Genomic DNA, 22408 nt, shown 5'->3' with positions numbered 1-22408 from the left:
ACGAGCAACGCCGTGATGCAGCCCTACGAGCTATCATTGAGCGCCTCGACTCCTCCCCATCGAACCGATCCTATCGCTCGTTCGTACTCCAGAATGGCACATTATACCGGCATAACTTCCATCCAGACGGCCCATCTCTGCTGCTTGCCATACCCAAACACCTCCGCTTGGCTGTACTCCACGAACTTCATGACGTTCCTACTGCCGGTCACCTGGGTGTGTCCCGCACATACGACCGGATTCGCCGTCGCTTCTATTGGCCAGGTCTGGCACGGTCCGTCAGAAGATACGTCGCGGCGTGTGAGGAATGTCAGCGCCGCAAAACACCATCGACGCTTCCGGCTGGGCGCCTTCAACCACTCGATATTTCTACGGAACCTTTCTTTCGCGTCGGCTTGGACTTACTCGGCCCTTTTCCTCTGTCTTCTGCTGGCAACAGGTGGATAGCTGTGGCCACAGACTACGCCACACGCTACGCAATCACACGCGCCCTTCCAACAAGTTGCGCCACTGACGTCGCCGATTTTCTTCTACACGACGTGATCTTGCAACATGGTGCTCCACGCCAGCTGCTCACGGACCGAGGCCGCACATTTCTATCGAAAGTCATAGCGGACATCCTACGCTCTTGTGCAACACGCCACAAGCTCACTACGTCGTACCATCCGCAAACAAATGGCCTCACAGAACGCCTGAACCGAACCCTAACTGACATGCTTGCAAAGTACGTTTCCTCAGATCACTCTGACTGGGACATCGCTTTACCATACGTGACATTTGCCTACAATTCTTCGCGCCACGACACGGCTGGTTACTCCCCTTTTTTCTTGCTGTTCGGCCGCGAACCCACATTACCCCTCGATACGACGATTCCGTTACCAGCAGCTCCAACTTCACAATATGCTCTGGACGCCATCAGCCGGGCCGCCCACGCACGCGAAACCGCTCGTGCTCGCCTTCTGACCTCCCAAGCAAACCAACGGCGTCGGTACGACCAACGACACCGCGATGTGCACTTTTCGCCCGGTTCGTTGGTTCTGCTGTGGTCTCCGACCAGGCACGTTGGCCTGTCTGACAAGCTGCTCTCTCGGTACACAGGGCCCTACAGAGTGCTTCGTGAGGTGACTCCCGTCACTTATGAAATCACTCCTGCTGCCTCGCCGTCTTCATCCACCCCTAGGGCCACCGACATCGTACACGTCGCACGCCTGAAGCAGTACCACTCGCCCAATGATCTTGACATCTAGATGCGCCGAGACGGCGCCTTTGCCGACGGGGGTTATGCTACCTGTAGGCTACCACAAACCATAGTGCGAATGCGCGTGTGCGCCCGACGAGGAAGATGAGGCTCGCTGGCTGCTCGAGCTCGGAGCCAGACTGGCCAGTGCTGCAACCGCTCTTGCAAATATATTTTTCGAATATATTCGCAATACTTTGTCTCGTTACTCACGTAACAATATGATAGCGTACTGTGTGTTCAGAAAAAGTGGTGAACGCTTTATGGTACTTGGTACTCTGCTATGGGAGGTCATAAAGCCGTCCCGTTGCTATCACACTCGATGAGGCAGTGTTGACGAAATTCACGCCGTGAACGAGTTCACGTTGACGTGCCAGCAGCCGCCCCGCAGAAACACGGCGTTGGCACTGCCTGGGCAACTGTATTATACCAACAGCCCCGTATGATTTGTGTGTGTTTAGAAAAAGTGTTCAACGCGTTAGAGTACTTAGTACTCTGCTATATGGAAGTACAGGAAGCCGTCCCAGTCCACACGAGAACAGGGACCGCTGAGGCACTGTTGTTCAAAAAAAAAAAAGTGGTTAACAATTTTGAGTACTTAGTACCCTGTTATGGGAGAGCAAAGACGTCATCCCGTGGGCCTCACACTTTCTGAGGCCCTGTTGACAAAAATTACGGCATGAGCCAAGAAGACAGCAGCGCTCGGCTCATACGCTGTGTGTTTAGAAAAAGTGTTCAACGATTTCGAGTACTTCGTACTATAACCTATGGGAGAGCAGCACCCATCCCGTGGATATATAAAACGAATATAAACAAGTGTGTCTACAAAAAGTGGTTAACGATTTAGAGTACTTGGTACTCTACTATGAGAGAGCATAGAGCCGTCCCGTGGGAATATTTGGCACGTCAAGCTAGTTTAAGAGAATTTTATTTCCAGATATGTCTTACATAGCTTGTGTGCACACAGAAAGATGGACAATGATGATCATGTGTATGTACAATGCAAGCTGTTATATACAGAGAAAATAACTTATTTGTGTATGCAGGGATGTACACTGCAAAAAATTGTACAGCAAGGACAGGACATTCATGTTTTAGAAAAAGTAGTTAACGATTTAGAGTACTTGGTACTCTACTATGGGAGAGCTTAAAGCCGTCCCTCGGGCCTACTATTCCATTACCCGACTGTATGTTTCTTAAAAAGTGGTTGACGATTTAGAGCACTAGATACTCTACTATGGGAAAGTCATAGCTATGCACCGATGGTGCAGTGTTATCAGTGGAGGGGGGGGGGGGGGGGTAGAAAAAATGCTTAACGATTTCGAGTACTTAGCACTCGACTATTGGAGAGCCTAAAGCCGTCCCTGATGACTTCGATTTCGTCTACTCCACTGACGTGGCTGGTGGGTCGATGGATCAAGCTGGTTTAAGAGAATTTTATTTCCGGATATATCTTACATAGCTCATGTGCACACAGAAAAATGGACAATGGTGATCAATGCGTATATACAGCGAAAAGAACTTATTGAGGGGGGGGGGGGGGGGTTAGAAAAAAGTGGGTAACGATTTAGAGTACAGGGGGGTACGGAGAGCTTAAAGCCGTCCCCGAAAATTCACAGTAGAGAAGAACCAAAGAAACGGCGCTGCAACGATCCAAATGAACTGCTGGTCAATCAAGCCAGGTGCACAGGGGTGCACCTAGAATTGGTCATCCTGAAAAGCGCCCGTGGTCAATCTGGTTACACTGCAGTTTTCGGCGACCAATATGTACCGCTCTAATCGTAACCTACACAATAAAAAACACTGACTAAACGTATATCAATCTTAGAGCTTATCCTTTAAGCAAACGACTAGAAAACGAGAATGCTTGGAATGATGCTGCTTGAACGTCTGCTACGAATTGCTTACGGAGGAAAGAGCATGTTCAGCCGAAAGGAGGACCGATGAAGGCGATGAAACGCTGAGGGCTTTCCTACAATGTTTCAAGGCGAGGGCCTTTATTGCTGTCTTATACTCGCGGTGGCCGATGTCAGTCTAGTCCCCTGGCACGGTACCAGCAGTGCCGCCTCCGCCTCACGCGAGTGGCTAACTAAACCTTATGAGAGCAATAATAATAATAACGTGTAAGTAATTACATCCCTAAACCCCATGCGAGAGACTCCGTAGGGGAGGGCTCTGGAAATCGACTATATTATGTTCTTTAACGTCGCCGCCATCGCATGGTACACGGGCCTCGGCCATTTTGCTACTATCGGAATGCCACCGCTGCTGCGCCCGGGTGCGAACCCGGGAACTTTTTGGACCAGCAGCCGAGAACCATGGCTACTGCAGCGCCGAGGCAGACGGCTTTATGAGCGCGCTGGAACCAGGATAACGGCTGCACAATATGCAAAGCGCGGGAATGCGAACGCATGTGAAACGGAGGCAGATCGGCCTCGCTGCGATTCGCGGTAAAAATTTAAAAAAAAAACGGCAGCATATCCACGGAGTGAATGATGGAGAGTGGGGCGAAGCATCCGCCCATCCATTCATTCTTGCTTCCGTCTGTCCATGCGTCCGTCTTTGTGACCGTCTGTGCGTCCATCCGCCCGTCCGTGCGTGCGTCTGTTCATGCGTCTGTTCGTCCGTTCGCACGTCCATCTGTGCGTCCATCCCTGCGTTCGTCCATGCATCCGCCCCTGCGTCCGTTCATGCGTCCATCCGTCCGTGCAGCCATCCGTGCGTCCGTCCATGCATCTGTCTGCGTGTCCGTTCGTACATCTATTCAACACTCCAAGTACCACCATCTCGCATCTTATCATCATATATTCCCCATATAGAAGCACCGCCATCCAGCGGACATTCCAAGGACTAAACGAGAGGTGGCACACGCACACTTTCTTACGGCTTGCGCTTCGTGTCTACTTCCCACCTTTAACCACCTCGAGTTCATGGTATATACTAGTTCACTGTATTCATAGCGCTGCGGCCCAACGCTCGCTAAACCTTTCTAAAACCAAGGAGGTTACGCCCAGCGAGTATAACGTAGCAACCCTTTCTTGTCAGATAGTGCTCAATGTATGTGCCAATGGCTGCTAATGGGGAATAAGAGACAGGAGAATTCGGCTTTTAGTTAACAAGCACGCTGCGAATTTTTTATTGTTCAACAACGCACAGGAGAAATCTCCCACCGCCACCACCTTGCAGGTCAAAACGCAAGACTAGTTACATACTACAACTACGACTACAACTACTACGAGGGACGAACCGGTGCCACTTTAAGAAACTTCGCCCCTAAAAAACAAAGAGAACTCAATCACGTTTCGTTTGTGTGTCATTCCGTTTGTGTACCAGGAGGCCTCTGCTGCTACTTTAGTGATCTACGCCACCACTCGGCGTCTCGGACGCGCCCAAGAAGGTTAAAGGAAAAATCAGGAGGAACGTGAAACCTAGGGAGGGGTGAAGCACGCGGTGTGCGCCGGTATTTCCCGCGGAAAAATTTTCACTCTTGACTGCTATATACTCGCAAACGGTTCAGAAAAAGATCATCACTATCCCGATATGTTTCGAGAGGTGGCGTTTGAGATAGATGACTTTACCGTAGGAGATGAAGGTTTGTGTCTCAAAGGAAAACCAATGTGGGTTAAGCCCTGCATCTTGTAATTTCAAAGTTACCATTGTTAACTTCCAACAACCACGATTCAGCAAAATGTGCACATCCTCACCTCCCGACCGTTGCCTTCCTTTCTTTTTTATTCGTGAAATACGCGTTCCCTCTTCACTCGCACAATTCGTCACAGCCCCCTCCCCTCTCCCTCTCTCCCACACGCACGTATCCAACGTCACTTTCTCCCTTTCTTTTGTTAGGATGGAGGAGAGGGTACGATGCGTAGACACACGCTAAATAAATCAGGTCTGTTCTAGCCTTGAGGAAAACAAGTCCGCTCGCCGCCCTGGCGTGGTGGTCCAGTGGCTAAGGTACTTGGCTGCTGACCCGCAGGTCGCGGGATCGAATCCCGGCTGTGGCGGCTGCATTTCCGATAAAGGCGGAAATGTTGTAGGACCGTGTGCTTCGATTTGGGTGCACGTTAAAGAACCCGAGGTGGTCGAAATTTCCGGAGCGCTTCACTGCAGCATCTCTCATAATCATATTGTGATTTTGGGACGTTAAACCCTACATATCAATCAAGTCCGCTTGCTGAAACGTCAGCTCGACGCAACCTCTGTGTATGGTGTTTTTTTCATTGCAAGCTTCCATCTTCCCTTTCTGCCATTTTATTTTTCGTTATGCTTTGTTTTAGGTAAGAAACTTGGGCGCCTTGGTAAGTTTCTCGGAAATTCTGACCCGCCTGCTAAGCCAAACGTAATCTTTTAGGCATGCAGTAACGATGAACATTTAACTCGTGTTATGCATAGTATACGCGGGTGGAGAATCGTGGGATTTAGGCAATAATTGTGGCGCCTACCCGTTTGTGATGGACCATGACGACGACAGAACACGCCAACAAGCCTAGAGTGCTTCAACCCTGAACGACATGCGACTCAGCTTCTCAATCAAAACAATGAACGGGCTCTCTCACTGCGTGCTCCACGCTGTCTAGCACGCGCGAGGCTGCAGAATATCCCACCACACATCTACAAAAGAACTCAACTTTCCGAGCACTCGTTAATCATTGGGGTGTGTTCGTTTTGTTCACGTTATGTGCCCATCTCATTACTTTTCTTATTCATTTCACCTGGTGTTCAACATGTGTCATTCATTACATAAACATTACTTATGCGTCACCTATTTCATCTGGCATTAGTTATGTGTCACCCATTTAATGTGGTATTAGTTATGTGTCAGCCACATCATCTGCTATTATAGTGTCAAAGCGTTGGTGAAAACCGTACAAGCCTCATCAAATGAGAAATGTGACCGTAGACGTCCAGCCAAGCAGCGCAAAGAAAGTTAATGTCATGACGTCATCATTCGATAACAGGTGGAACGATCGTGGAGGCACGCGGAATGCAGAAAGCTTGCTGCAATGCTTCCGATATTCGAGGTAGTTCAAAACGATGCTAGTTTAGTTGCAGATTTTTTTTGTTTATTGGGGAGGGGGGGGGGGGGGGGGGATCAACAAGAACGTGTTTGCATTGGAGTTATCTTGGGCATAAGAGACTCGGCGAGTTATTTTCGTTCCCCCTTTCCAATTGTAAGCAGTCTTATAGACAAGTTCTCCAAGCCTCCTTCTCCTCTCTGCCTCCTCCTTTACATATCCCCCATTCTCCTGAAATATCCCGATGTAGGTGTCCTCGCCTGAGAGACAGTTACTTAGTCAATTTTCAACACTCTTAAATTTTGCTATCAAAGAATCTCTCTTCTTGGTTGAACAAATTTCGGTACGCAGGGTAAGCGTTCACAAAAACCCTTGAAAGCCGTGCTCGTGTTCTTGGAAACACCGATGTGTTTGTACTATCTTGCCAGATATAATTGATCATTGCTTCGTTAACGTCATTGTCTTGTTCGTCCTCCTTTGTCGCCCACTCTCCTACCACTTTCAATTCCTAACCGACATTGCAAAGAAATCTCGTCGCGAAAAATGGCTAACACCCCTTCGCTAGCACCCGACCCACAGGTTCCTTCGACGCGGTCAACCTCCACCTCAAATAGCCACCTACATCTTCGACGCAAAAAAATAAAATAATTGAATTAAAAATGCCCGCGTCACTGCCCCACAAATTGCCTACTCCAACCTGACACCAAAAACCACATCAAAGTTTCGAACCACACCCCCCCCCCCCCCAAAAAAAAAAAAAATTGCAGCAAATCCACGAAGTGAATGATGGATAGTGAGGCGAAGCATCCGTCCGTCCATTCGTTCTTGCTTCCGTCCATCCATGCGTGCGTCTGTGTGGCCGCCCGTGCGTCCATCCGCCCGTCCTTGCGTGCGTCTGTTCGTGCGTCCGCACGTTCATCTGTGCATCCGTCCCTGCTTTCGTCCACGCATCCGCTCCTGCGTCCGTCCATGCGCCCATCCGTCCGTGCAGCCATCCGTGCGTCCGTCCATGCATCTGTCTGTGTGTCCACCTATTCAACACTCCAAGTACCACCATCTCGCATCTTTTCACCATATATTCCTCATATAGAAGCACCGCCTTCCAGCGGACATTCCAAGGAGTGAACGAGAGGAGGCACACGCACACTTTCTTACGGCTTGCGCTTCGTGTCTACTTCCCACCTTTAACCACCTAGAGTTCACGGTATATACTAGTTCACTGTATTCATGGCACTGCGGCCCAACGCTCGCTAATACCCGTGACACACGGGCAAAAGTAAAGTACTTTGAAGTAAACCCCTTTTGTCGCCTAAGGGGACCATTTAGAGAAAGGAGTGGCGCTGATGACACACGGCACCGGACTACTGCTTTAGGCGGTGCCTCAGAAGAACGCTGGAGAAAAAATGGCGCTGTTTGTGGAAGCAGCAAGATTGGAAATATTAAAAAGAATATGCGCATGTACATCACATTCAGCGACGCCGGAGCATCAAACCGTTTTTTTTTTTATTGTCTGGTGGCTTATAATGCGCATACCTGTAATTTTCTTTCGCTTTTTTGCGTTTTTAGCAGCAACTTAAGTTCGTCTGGCAACTATTAACAGTCGGTGTTTTGCTGTTTTTTTGTTTTTTGTCGTGCTTTTTACATGGCTGCGTCCAGCTGGGTCAGTGATGGCGTGCCGCGTTTCATCGTGGTCTTGCGATGTCTCAGCGCAGAGACAGAGATAAAGCAACAGATGAGGTGGGCCTGACTCTTGTCGCCCTCGGCTCCATCGAAGATGAGCTAAACGCTGCGAAGGCAAGAGTGATGAGCCTCAAACAAAGACTCGCCATGAACAGCTTCATTTCGACTGCTTCCGCACTTCCCCCCCCCCCCCCCACCCCCGAGCCATCAACCGCGAAAGGTGGGCTTAAGTGCGCAACGAACGCTGGTTCGAAGACACCTTGCCGTTATTAGGCGACGGCCACTTTAAGCAGTGGCAGTGTTTTCGAGTGAGCCCGACACAGCAGCTGCCGCTGCCAACCCTAACATGATTGCGCTAGTGACGTAATGAAGGCGTTTGAGAGTATGGACAGACTATAGGCCTTCACTTTTCAACAAATCGCACTGCTGCTGAAAATGAAAACAATTTCTCAGCGCAAAAAAATACTGACAGGGCACCGCAGTGTTGCGACACGTTTTCTTCTATTGATAAAATAAGCACACGGTATGCGAGAGTACTCCCTTACTGCCAGAAAAGTAGATGCGGGATCAGCTTTTGCGAAAAGGATCTTTGCCGGAAAGGAGTTACTCCTTTGGTGTGTGTCACTGCGCCCGAACGCCTTTCCGAAAGATGTCCTTTTGTCTAAAGGACTTCAGGGTGCCCGTGTGTCAGGGGCATAAACCTTTCTAAAACTAACGAGGTTACACCCAGCGAGTATAACGTAGGAACCTTTTCTTGACTTCTGTGCGTTATTGAACAATAAAAAATTCGCAGCGGGCGCGTTAACTAAAAGCCGAATTCCCCTGTCTCTCATTCCCTCTTAGCAGTCATTGGCATTTACATTGAGCACTATTTTTATTGTTCAACAACGCACAGAAGAAATCTCTCATTGGCACCACCTCGGAGGTCAAAATGTTATACTTGTTACACACTACTACAACGGCTACGAGGGCTGAACGTGTGCCGCCATAAGGAGCTTCGCCCCTAAAATATATATATATATATATATATATATATATATATATATATATATATATATGTGTGTGTGTGTGTGTGTGTGTGTGTGTGTTGGAGGAGCTCTTAGCTCGTGTAGCAAGGTGCTATCTGCTAGAAGACCTGCTGCACGAGCGGAGGACAGACGAGAGACTGAACAACGATCGCTGCGTATGCAAAACTTTCCCCACTTTACCTCGCTCACCAACGGCTATTATTTTTGTATTTTTTTCGTATCTACTGTAGATACTATTCCCGCACCTCTGAAGCTCGTAAAATGCAGGCCAGGCTTGACTCATACGTTTTCTCAAGCCCCAGCCGGCAACCAATGCTAGTGTAGAGCTCCACATACAAACGAAAGAAAGAAAGAAAGAAAGAAAGAAAGAAAGAAAGAAAGAAAGAAAGAAAGAAAGAAAGAAAGAAAGAAAGAAAGAAAGAAAGAAAGAAAGAAAGAAAGAAATAGAAATGTTCATAGAGATGGCAGATCAAGTCCCATTGGGATTGATGCAGCCACCAACTGGCTTTCTGTGGCTTCTACGTACCCATGGCTCCTGTTTCTCTTAGTTCCCTCCTCATTTCACCTACTCACAGCCCCCCCCCCCTTTTTTTTTCCAATCCCACAACGCTGCATACCTATATCGCCCTCTCTCCCTTTGTTTCGCTCTTTCTTGTTCTCTCGTTCTCCTGTCACGGGGAACGAACCCCCGCTGCAGACGCGCCCAGTGTTTTCGCATCGTTGTGCGGGCGCCAGCTCGCGTTGGTAGAGCGCTATCAGAGGCTTTCCTGTTTGATTAACTCTCGTGCTGATATAGTGATGGATTGGTTGTTTTATGGCCCTTCTCAAGTGCATAGTTCAATAACATCGCGAGGATTGGGGAGGTTTCAAGGGGTTCCAAACTTCAGACGCTAACCCTCGGGACTTTCAAAATTTGCATGTAATTATAAATACACGCACACGTACAAACGTATGCAAGAACATAAATGAAGTACGGTCGACACACAAATGCTTGGCTATATACATAGGCTTATGTTTCACAGCATAAATGCTTCAAGACTTTCAAGACGTGTAATCGGCTTTTTTTTTCTGTTTGCGCTAATGAAGTTACCGTACATATGTCTTTCTCCATATTACTACAATACAGCTCTCTATTACACTACGTTAATCTTTTGCAGTGAAAGCTCATATGAGCTTACTAGAAGGGCTGATTTTGGCGCCGCAGCTGTCCACCGCCTTCATCGGTGTCCGTGATTTGATTGATTGATATGTGGTGTTTAACGTCCCAAAACCACCATATGATTATGAGAGACGCCGTAGTGGAGGGCTCCGGAAATTTAGTCCACCTGGGGTTCTTTAACGTGCACCCAAATCTGAGCACACGGGCCTACAACATTTCCGCCTCCATCGGAAATGCAGCCGCCGCAGCTGGGATTCGAACCCGCGCCCTGCGGGTCAGCAGCCGAGTACCTTAGCCACTAGACCACCGCGGCGGGGCTCGGTGTCCGTGACCACTTTCACGTGAAATAAGAAAATCAACAAGAAAACTATTATTAAAACCCGAGAATAGACCGCTATTCGAACCCGGGCCCTTTGTGTGGTAGCCAAGTGTTCTACCATTCAGCTACGCCGGTGCTTGGAACTCTGTTGCAAACTGACCATATAGGCAGGCTTCGTGTAGCCCAAGGAATGTCACGCAATGCCAGTTGCGTAAGAAGATGGCGGTCGACTGCTCCGACCCATTTCAGAAAGCTCGGAAATATTTCTTCACTGTCGTCTGCCACAGCATGATCAATTTGTAGCGGATACCACACTTCTCCGAAAAGAAGTCCCGCCATATCCACGAAGTGAATGATGATGAGTGTGCAAAGCTCCGGAGGTAAACCTGGCAAACCATGAATCCTCCGTACATTTTGCCCACTCGATTTCATTACAACGCTCCCCCTAGCGTACGTCGCTGCACTAAATCGAACGATTGCCTTCTACCAATGACACGCGCCATATGTGACATCATTCCTGTTTTATAACATCTCGCATCTTTCATCATCAACTACAAGTACCGCCGTCTAGTTTATAACATCCTGCATCTTTTCATCATCAGCTACAAGTACCGCCAGTGAACACTGCAAGAACTAAACGAGAGGTGGCTACATACAGGGGACGGTACCGCCATCTAGTGAACACTGCAAGAACTAGACGAGAGGGGGCTACATACAGGGGACGCACAGCCCACGCATTAAGGAGCTTCGCCCCTGAAATGACGAATAATGACGTATTGGACGATTTTCCACTACACAAAAAATTATGTTGATTCACGGTGGAGTGGGTACATGCAAATTCGCTTGTAGCAGTTACCCAAAGAGTGTTTAAAGAAAGCTCTAAAAAGGCTTCTCTTCCAGTTCTCGCTGTTGCTTTGCAGTGCATCGGGCGCAGGCCTGGCAGTTTCATTCTTCGCGTACGATATTTGTTTCCCCTTCCGGCTCTCCCCGAAAGCTCGCAATTTTCCGGCAGCGCCACGTGCGAGGTAGTTCATAGGTTCGTTCCCGCGGGCGGCGATTGCCCACGCTTTGCGAGCCAGCGGAGGCAACGATCTTTGTAAAGAGTTTGCGTTTATGCACGCACGTATGCGTGTGTGATGCCGCCGATGCACTGCAATCGTCGCGCTGACCGGATTCCACACAACCTGCATTCGAGCGGGCTTTATATTTCATTTTTTTTTCTTCTAATGGACTCGAATGCGAACAGCAAACGACCGGGAACTGCACGTAAGCGAACAAGCGCGGGTGATTGTACGCGCACACCGGAGCGGAGTTGATGTGGTTTTCACATCTTTTTTAGGAGCTTGCTTCTTTTGCTCGCGGCTTTTCATGCGGCGGCTGCCGGCGTGTACACCAGTGTTGCCAGTGTGTACACTTCTGCGTTCGCCACTCAAAGTCGCCTCTCTGGAGATTCCAACAATGCTCACTAGATGAAGCGCCGCCACCCAAGGCGTTGGTTTTCGATGGCCCCCGCACTCGCCTCCTCGAAGTGACTTTGAAAGAAAGGGAAGAGTGTGGCGTCGAAACTTTTTCTCTTTCAGGAGGTCACCTCAGCGACTCAACACAGGGTTCAGAAGAATGGTAAGTTGAGGCAGTTGGTAATGATGCTTTTCTCTCCTTTCGTGTTTCTGTCTGTTTTTTTTTTTTTTTTTTTTTTTTGCAGTTACATTATGGCCACATAAGGGATAGGTACGGGGGGGGGGGGAGAAAGAAATGTGAAAAAGAGAGTAAAAGAGGAGGGTGTCAGTGGTGGTTGGTCTGAAAACTACCATCATCGTAAACGGGCATGGGCCAGAAAAATTTGGCAAATCCCTCTACTCACTACTGATTCACTTGAAGTGAAGACGGCAGCAGTTAGCTCAATAAATGACTGCGAAAGCTTTGAGCCATCATCGCAGTCTTTGTCAAAAACGAGAATCATGGGTGGAGAACAGAGAACGATAAGGCTAAGACGGAACTTAATTTTCTACTATCTCGTTAACTATAGTACGTACGTATTATGTGTTAAGTCATGTGTTTGTGTTTGATTGCTAGTCACCTTACGATTTTGTAAACCTGATTTCTTTGTTAGCTTACTTTTTTTTATTTTGTTTTCTCTTCCACTCCTGCTTGGGCCGACCATGTACCGCAGTATTGTGAAACAAATAAATGATTAAATAAATTAATACATAAATAAAGCTCTACCTAGATTTAGCAATAAATAAGTATGAGCCTGATCAGCTTTGCAATGCATCGAACATTGCGTGGCTTAGTACAAGCTTCTGAGACATTTTAATGGCTGATGCCATGATTTAGGGTAGCAAATCTATAAATAACATTTGCTGTTAAATTCATTACTGAAAAACGTTCGATGTACTGGAATCAAAGTGGGGTTTAAGGGGCGACTTTCTTGAAATTCAACTGAGAACAAGATGTACGGAGTAAAGTCGAAAAAAAAAACAGTAAAGGTATGGTAGGATGGTAAGACTATCGGGTAAACTATAGCCAAGACAAAACGCGCAAAACAACAGCAATTAATATAGAAAAAGTACCGTTCTTACGAACCCTGTACGGTACTGAAAGCCTATATACTAACCACACTTGCAACAGTGCTTATCTTATTATAATGGGGTAGTACGTAATACGAATAGCACAGTAAAATAACATATGTGTAGTACTATGACTCCACTCCTCACTCGATTACGTTCTTCGCACGCTACACTTATTACCCTCGCGAAGTTTAATTGTCAAAGTGTCGTAAATGCACGTATTTTGTTTCCCGGTCACCTACACCAAGTTTCTCAATTTGTGACATATGAATGAATGAATATTATTAATTAATAACAATTGATGAAGTTGAATATTCCAGAATACTGATATGAATAGGAGAGTTGCAATAGTGAAGGGGTCCGAATATTTTAGCCACCTGGGGTGTTGATGGTCCACCTACGCCCACACGGACTTCGAGCCCCCGAGTTTAACGTTGACACGGGCCTCGAGCATTTTCACCTATATCGAAAATGCGGCCGCTCCGGCCGGCATTCGATCCCGCGACCTGCGGTTCAGCCGCAGAGAACCATAATCACTGACGAATGAGTGAATCTTTCGAGGTACTGATGTTGGGGGACAGATCATTTCTCGATAGCGGTGAACTGCTACAGTGAGTTCTCTTCGTACAATAGAGCTTTCCAGACGACAAACTAGTCGTTCTGCGGCAGGGTTCGAACACAGGACCATCTACTTTTCAAGGCTACCATGAACTGCTTTGCCACCTTGCTGGCTGGCACTTAACTGTTTCTCGCAATTCAATGCCCCGCACGCTTCAGGTTGTCGATAATTTTACCGTCGTGCGGTGCCCTGCTAGCCTGCTTGGTAGCTCCACTCAGTTGCGCGTGCGCGTCTGAATGACGTTGACCTCCGGTTCGAATTTCGAAACCACGACGAATATTTCTGAGAATAAAAAAAGGGGAATCGTGCTTTTGCCTTTACATGTGTTTAGCTCAAAAGTATAAACGATTTATAGTACATGGTACTCTACTATGGGAGAGCAGAAAACAGTCCCAGAATTCGACGACCGGAAACCCTGAAGAGTGAGTGGGCACTACATAAAAGACACCGTAACTTTTTTTTTTCAAAATGGTTATATGTCGCAAGAACGAATTAGGGCTCCTCATTTCTCCGTAATCATGATAATATCTTCATTATTACGTCTCAAAACCAATCTACCATTACGAGGGACGCCGCAATAGAAAGCTCCGGAAATTCCGACTATCTGCCCCTCTTTATTTCAGACTCAGAGACTTTATTTTTTTTTTATTACACCAATAAAGGTATACAGAAGCTAAAGGTATAGTAATAGCCGGAAAAAAGACTTCTGTACTGGTTTTACGAAAATAGTAAACAACAAACATATCAAAAATTGTATGCAGTACACAAAACTTTGTTTGAATGTAGAATCGGAAAGACAAAAAAACACACAAGTTTACATTTCACAATACTTAGTGACTAAACTAGAAAAAAATCTTTTACACAGAAGTAAAAAAAAAAAAGCCTAATGTGCCCGGACATTGCAGTTCACGGGGACTCGAACATTCCACCTCCATCGCAATGTGACCGCCGCTGCCGAAATCGAACCCACGACCTTTGAACGAGCAGCCGGAAACCGTATCCACTACACTGCCTTGGCGGACCCATTTCCCTCCAGCCCAAGTTAGAGTTACACCGAAAATCGTCGTACGGCCGCTATGTCACGCAGAGTATACGTATAACCCCCAGTGTTACCAAAAAAAAAAAAAAAAAGCGAGCGTGCCCAGGCACACGGTGCGAGAATCGGGCATGGCGTGCGGTTTGAAACCGCAGCGGTTTTTTCGGCACGTGCACTCGGCCTCGGCAATAATCGGAATGCCGCGTAACAGCGCGAGCTTCGCATCTTTTTCGTTCGCTTCACATTTTTTTTATTGCTCTTCTTTTACGTGGACTCGCGTTCCGATGACGTTCCCTTCATGCTTCACAAAGTGTAGCCTCCGTTGTATACTTGCACTCGTTCCCGCCTTATCTCCCACTATTATCGATGTTCTTCTAGCTCTTCTCGGAGCACCCGTGTTTTGCGCCGACGTTGCGATTAGAGAGTGGCGTTCTTTTAAGTGCTGCGCAGTGCGTGCGAAGCTGCGAATAAATTGCTCTTGACAGTCGTGATAGCGCCGTGATCATGTTTCTTTTCAAAGACGACGGTCTTTCTTAGGATACTTGAACACATCGTTTTCGTCCGTCTGTCTGTCCCTCTGTCAAACAATTCAGCCACCCGCCCAAAGGCCTTTCTGAACACCTACCTATACAATTGGTAGCTGCGTTCATACTTGTGAACATTGTCGGCCAAAAAGCAAATATTACGCATATCTTAGGCGCAACATCAATACGTCTGTATTAGGTGGCGTGTTCCTTTACTACAAAATACACAAGCCCGCAATTTTAAAGACCCTAGTGTTTTTAGCCTGCGCTGAAAATGCGACGCTATGAACGAAATAACGCCGGCAGAAGACTATCGTTTCCCGACGATATTTGCAGCGAGGCACGCAAATTGGTGGTCTTTTTTAAAAAGGTTTGTTGAAGAGCAAATAAACACAGTTGTTAGTTGGCACTAGTTTGTGTTTCATCTGACTCCTGTCTTCTTCTAAGTCGCACTCTAATTGTCTGATTAAATTGATAAGTACTTTAAGAAGTACCACGTGATACTGTTTTGCATATGCATCTCTAATATAACCCATCAGTCACCGTGAGTGCATTTTGGTATCTGTTTTTCACTTCAGCAACACGAATTTCGATATAATACTTAAATGTCATTAATTCCTTTTTATTGTTGAAGCTTTGACGATTGTTCAATTATTCGCAAGAAATGTATGCCCCTCACCAGAGGACTATAATACTTTTGTGAGTATCTCTGCCCAGTCAAGACGACCTGCTACCATGAAAAATGCAGCTACATACCTCTTTCATAAAATATATCTGTTCTCTCAGCTTCCTTAAAAACTATAGTGCAATAGCCTATATATAGTTGGTATGGGTGAATTGTGAATAACAAATGGTGGAATAGGATGCAATACACGGGGCGACCACATCTTTTACTTTTTTCAGCCAGACCGTTGCCCAGACACCGAGCAAACGCCAGGAAAAGTCTCCATTAACAAATATTGTAACACGTTTATTATTATCCACTAAAGAATCCGCTAATAAACTTTTTACGAAATTGCCGCAACCCGTCGAGATTCTCTCTCTGTACAACGGTCACAACGATCTACGATGCGTGCTCCGTTTGTTCTCCTTCAACACATTATAAACAATTCAGCAGTGCCATATATGGCTGCGTTTTAAACAATATGTGGGGCAGTGGCGCTATGTTTGGTCCAATTTTTGTCCATATGTGGCCAACAGTAGCCACATATGCAGGCATACATACTCATATACGACCGCATATATGTAGATATCATACTTAGCATTCCCGTAAGAGACATCAAATACTGATGCACATTTCGCCGGCAATTACTGCAAACCCCTTCCACTTGGTGTGCTGGGGGTTATACACGCTATTTGGACTACGATCTTATAGCTGACGGTGAGCCCGGGCTTCACAGCCCTGCACAGTATTACCGAATGCGTAGCTCGCCCTGACACTTTATATTTCATTTTCAGTACCCTTTCATGAATATAAACAAGCGTGTGAATCGTCAACACTCCACAATTCGACTTGTGTGACAGAGAAAATAAAAATAAAGTAAAGCAACATAAAGAGAGCAAAAACACCCGTGGGGTGAATTGAAGGCATGCGCACGTTTCGATTATGAGGAGAAAACGGCCCGCGCGAAATTCGAAAAGGAGTCGACGATGTTTATGATGGGTGATGCTCCTGAAGGTGGGCCGAACGAGAAGCGAATCTATTATCAGCAGCAGCTTGACTATGGCCACCGCAGGACAAAGGCCTCAACCATGTTCCAACAATAACCCGATCGTGGGCTTTGTGCTACCACGCCATACTTGCGAACTGTTTAATATCATGGGCCTTGCCTCGCCGCGGTGTTATAGTGGCAAAGGTACTCGACTGCTGACCCTCAGGTCGCGGAATCGGATTCTGGCTGTGGTGGCTGAATTTTCTACGGAGGCGAAAATGCTTTGGGCCCGTAAGCTCAGATTTGGGTGCACGTAAAAGAACCCCCGGTGGTCGAAATTTACAGACCCCCACTACGGCGTCTCTCATAATCGTATGATGGTGTTGCGACTTTAAACGCCAGGATTGTATTGCGATTGTAAAATCCCATTGTTTGTCTCATGTACTGGCGCACTTTGGCGATCACATGACCATTGCGACAAGAAATACGATTTACTATCATCATGTAAAATCTCATAGAGGAGAATTCATACTAAGCACAAGACTCACTGAGCACCTTTCCCAAACCGACAAATTCCACAAACACACGCATGTGATTGAGGGTAGACATAACAAAAAATACTAAGTGCGTTCTCAAACTGCACGCAAAATTGTCGAGAACTCTTGTAGTGTCTGTTCTTCTATCAATGTTTTGTATGCTGTTCGCAGCGAAATTTCAACGTTATTTTTCACTCAATATTTGCCCCACAGGTTAAGATGTATTTATTATTAAAATTTTGATTACCTTGATGTAACCATCTATCATATCCCAAATAAGTTGTGCAGCAAAGTATACAAAGTGCTTCAGCTACCTGTCACCTAGTTATGCAAAACAAACATGTGATCTACGCGTGTAGAATTTGCGCAGTATAGTTTTGAGTCGTATGCAGCACGAGAAGGCAGTATTTCCATTCGACAAGCTTTGAAATGAAGACAAATTAATTTACTAATACTAACCTTGTAATTATTAACACCAGCGCGAAATCTTCAACGTAGAGCTTACTCTAAAGTCTCGAAATGTGTTATCCACACTTAGGTAACTACCAATCCGATAGGGTGAGTAGTGAACAAATATTGTTTTCTTGAAATTTACCACAGTAACCAAAGCAAATTACTCAGCAGAAAAGCTGCGAAATTCGTTCAGCAACATCACATTATTTCGTCTATGATATGACAGCAGCTGTTTTTATTTGTTTTGTAGCTTTAGTTTAATGTGCACAATATGAAAAGGTATACTTGGTGCCAGTTAGTTGACACACCCCGTTGAGTAAATTTAGAGAAATGTAAATCAGCAAATTACGACCAGCACAATGATTAATACTCACTTAATCGGGATGAAGTCTCGATGTTACCCCGGAATGTTGAAAGAGACCGCGCACTCCACAGAAGGTACCAACACCGGACTCGTCGTCTGCGACGTTCTCGAAGCAGACGACAACGGTGGACCGCTGGCGCGAGTGGCCGACGCGATAAATCAACAGCAGTCGTTGCCGTTCCAAGGCGATCACCAGCACGGCACAAGAAGTGTTAATTCGACGCGATTCCGACGCCGAAACGCATCGTGGAATCCCGGAAGGAGGCGACCGGTCGAATCACATCTCTCGTCGAGGCGTCGCGTCAAGCTGGAGTCGTTGTAAGCGTCCTTGTTGCTCCACTTGTCAAAACGGAAGTCCATTGTGGCAACGTCTCCTCGACGTCATCAAGGCCGGAAGACCCAGTAGCGCGTGACTGGATCAACTTAACCGAGTGAGTGCAATCCAAAGGGTTGATCGTAAAGGTCACGTCTTGATGCCTCGGTTGTGGAAAGCGGGTATCAGTCCGATACAATCAGCGCGTCGGCTTATCTCGAAGAAATGTGCGAATCTTCATCGAAGAACAGTCACGAAGAAACCATGAACATTTCTACACCGTAGCTTCTGTCCTAAGCTCACGGTAGTGTATCAAAGAAGTCAAGGTATTGCTGGCTTCGTTCCAATAAATATTCTCCGCAAGTGCAGAAAAAAAATAAGAATTATAAGCGTGTGAGCCTATAAAAGTGAAGCGGAGACTGCGCGATGTGCAGAAGGCAGCACTTTACGATATAAGTAGGCCTAGGAACGGCATCGCCCAAAATTTGGACGTCCAGCACCGGTTCTAGGCTCCCGGGGTACTAGAACAGTTGCCGGAGAAAAGGGCATAGAATGAAAAGGGGAAAAAAATGTTCGCATTTAATCAGGAAGTGCAACACTAGAATATAATTCGGCTTATTATTTTTGCCCCCTCGGGATCTCCCGAGGGAGAAGTAATAACTCCGAAGTGTTCTGTGGCGACCCTTTTGACAGATGCTAAAAACGTGAAAAATAGCGAAGCTGCAAGATGCGCCCGAACTTACGCAGGTCTACTCGAGGAAGTACACTACGTTACACTAAAGCCAGCACCAAAAAAAAAAAAAAAACCCTGATTCCAAAAAAATGGAGAGGGGAAGGGAACAGTCGGTATCCCAGAGGGGCTAGAATGAAAATCCCTAACGAAATAAGAATACAGGCAAAGGGAAGAACCACCAGAGAGTCAACGTGCGACGTGTCAAAGTCGATCAGTCAGGGAACGACGTCCGAGAGTTGACAAGGCGTCTCCCGCGATTCGCAGATTCCGCACGGATGCTGCAGCGCGGGAGAGCGGAGGCCGGTGTCCGGCCAGCCGGCGTTAAGAGCAGCGGCGAGCAAGGAAGCGAGGCAGGAGCGGCGCACGTGGATCACACCGGGGCTAGGCAGCGCACCGCACCGACCGCCGCCCGATCGCGAACTGGCCCGCCTCGCTCCGGAGCCGTGCGGCGAAAACACCCTCCCCGAAGAGTGCGGGAGGGGGGAAACCTCCGCGCGAGGAAATTCCCTCACTCTCTCGAGTGCAGTTGCGCGCGCTCGCATTTAGCGGCAGCGTTCGAGGTCAGCGCTACCTCACGATGGTCGAACGCCGCTCGCGCGGCGGCGGAACGCAGTTTTTACGGCAGGGTGCGGCAATGATGACGCCTATCAGAGCAGCTCACAAGGATAACTGTTTTAGGTTTAGGTTTCGATCGACGGCATTGAAAAGGAATATCTGCCATTCTCAGATGCATCGTCGACTTCCACGAGGATAAGTGTTGGAGAGTTAAACCAGCTGGTCGAATGCTGCTGCTACCTCCGACAAGACTTAGCAAAAGTAAAGAGGTTAGAGGGAGACAACTTTAAACCAATAACTACTACTACTACTACTACTACTACTACTACTACTACTACTACTACTACCGAATAAATGGCATTGTACATACACAGTGGCATGACTTAGTTTCACCGCAGAGTGTGGCAATATGACGCTTACCTGGTGGCAGCCTACAGCGATAGCAATTCAAGGTTTGGGATCGAAAATTTCTGCCACTTTCAGGTGTGTTTAGTCGATTGCTAGACCCATAACTGTTGGAAAGTGTTGAATTAATTTACATTGTACAGACATGACAGAATTCCCGTTCTCGTAGAGGGCTCGCAGTTACAGCTGTCTCAAGTAGGGAAGGACAACAGGGCATAAAAAAAAAGCCGTTGTGCCATTTACAATCCCCTCATGATCCATTGATGATGGCAGCCTGCTTTTGGTTAAGCTACGCTAACAATAGGTGTAAATAACGTCAAGCTGTGCCGTCTCAATAGTTCTCAACTTAAGTGTTGGGGTTATCAACTCAAGCCTTCTGAAAATAATTGTTGGGGCAAGGGTTTTTCGGTCAACTGTCCACTCCATAAAATATCACGCGCTAAGTGAACCAGTTGACCAAGAACAGTGTTCCACACTGACCATCATGGCTATGATCGGCGCTGGCTAACACTTCAACGTCGGCATGTCCATAAATACTTCATAGACGGCATGGTCAGGAGGACGGCCACCGTTGTAGCCCAATTGGTATGGCATCGGACGCGTCACCTGAGGGTTCTGGGGTCAGTGCCTGTAAGCGGCAAGCTTTATTTTCGTCTAATTCGATTTCGTTACATTGTAAAGAAAGACGTTGTAAAGGAAGGCGACATGTCATAATCCCTAATCTACAGTAAAATACTACAAGTGATTGGCAGATTTTAGAAACGGCGTACGCAAAGAAAGCGGTCGTTGAGTGATACCCAAGAGGATAATTAACGCACGACGCATGCGCACTGGCGACAAACGCAAGGCTTAGCGTACAGTATTCTAAAGTAACATAATGTTTCCTATGCAGTCATTGATTTCATTGCCCGTTAGTGTCATTCGGTTTACAAAGAGACGATCCCTCGATCCGCCCCACTATCTTCAAGCCTTCTGAAATATTCAACCCAAGATGCCTCTCAAACACGCAAAGAAAACACATTTGTTTATTCTTTCTCTTTATTTTCAGAGGCCTGCTTTACAAGTTCTTCCTTAAAATTGAACTTCGGCCCAGTCACAGAGGAAAACCTCAGACTGAAAAAGCGCCAGCGAGTTCTCTTCAAACTTGACGGAAAACGGTATTCTGCAAGATGTGCGGTATCGAATCGCTTTCTTGTACACATTTCTCGTCTACTCAGCGCATCCTCCGAGTCCCATCTCACAGTCTAAGCGCGTCTCACTTCAAACGTCATTCTTCCTTCGCGACGCCCTCTCGTCAACGCTCTATTCAGGCTGCACGTCAAAGTAAATGGAATAAAGGGATGAAGTAAGCAACGCCCGTACATAATATACACATAGGGCAAGCGACACCGTCACTCGCTGCGTCTGTCTTCTACGGCTCATCGCACCCGTCCACGTTGCGACGAACGCCGTCAGCAAAACGCGTCACGACGCGAGCTTCTTCGGTCACGGAGAAAACGGGATTTCTCGGGAGTAGGAGGGAAAGAGAGACCGCAAGCCGCTAACGGAAAAAGAAAAAAAAAAGAAAAAGGTCGCCGCTGCCGTCACCTTAGGTCCCTACGTTAGGCCTAAGACTCGCGCACAATCACGTGGTTACTCCACGCCTCGCGACGCCCCGCTCGCTCCCATGGTTGCCAACCCTCTACGCCTTCTCCGACTTTTTCGGCGCACTCAGCATTATTCGCGCGGCCATCGCCACCGCCGTTCGCATGATCGCCCCACGGCTGACAGGAAATGGTTGCCGCAATATTTCCTTTTTTTTTTCCTTTTCTGGTTATTTACGTTCTTTTCACGCTTTCCTTTCTCTGTGTTTTTCCGTTTTCTTGAACGTTCCGAAGCATCGTTGCCTTCGGCGGGTAAGCGAATGTGTGAGTACATAAAACGGCTTGTCAGGATCCGCTGAGACAGAAACTTCGCTTAAAGAGCCGTGCGCGAACTCGAGAACGCTGCTCTCTCTCTCTCTCTCTCTCTCTCTCTCTCTCTCTCTCTATATATATATATATATATATATATATATATATATATATATATATATATATATATATATATATATATATATTTGCGTCTTACGTGTGTCGTTTTGTCGGTGTTCGTATCGTGTTTTGGCGCTGTCGCCCGGTTCTCGTTCGTGGATCGGTTTTCGCACGGTTTGCCACTGAAAATGCTTTGAA

The 22408-nt window shown here is 47.0% G+C and overlaps 1 protein-coding gene across 3 annotated transcripts in view; it reads right to left on the bottom strand.

Moving 5' to 3' along the window:
• The window catches only part of LOC119168211 (uncharacterized), a 500388-nt gene that overhangs the window by 380000 nt on the left and 97980 nt on the right, over positions 1-22408 (bottom strand). The window contains exon 1 of one of the 3 annotated variants that reach the window (XM_075867476.1): positions 18203-19586. The exons of the other annotated variants lie outside the window; for them this stretch is intronic. The gene's annotated coding sequence lies outside the window, so the exon portion shown is untranslated. Of the gene's footprint in view, positions 1-18202; positions 19587-22408 lie in introns of those variants that run through there. 3 annotated transcript variants of the gene reach the window in all.

Source organism: Rhipicephalus microplus, chromosome 6, assembly GCF_043290135.1.
Source record: "Rhipicephalus microplus isolate Deutch F79 chromosome 6, USDA_Rmic, whole genome shotgun sequence".
In the NCBI taxonomy this organism is placed as follows: domain Eukaryota; kingdom Metazoa; phylum Arthropoda; class Arachnida; order Ixodida; family Ixodidae; genus Rhipicephalus; species Rhipicephalus microplus.
This window is presented reverse-complemented; position numbering and strand designations above follow the sequence as displayed.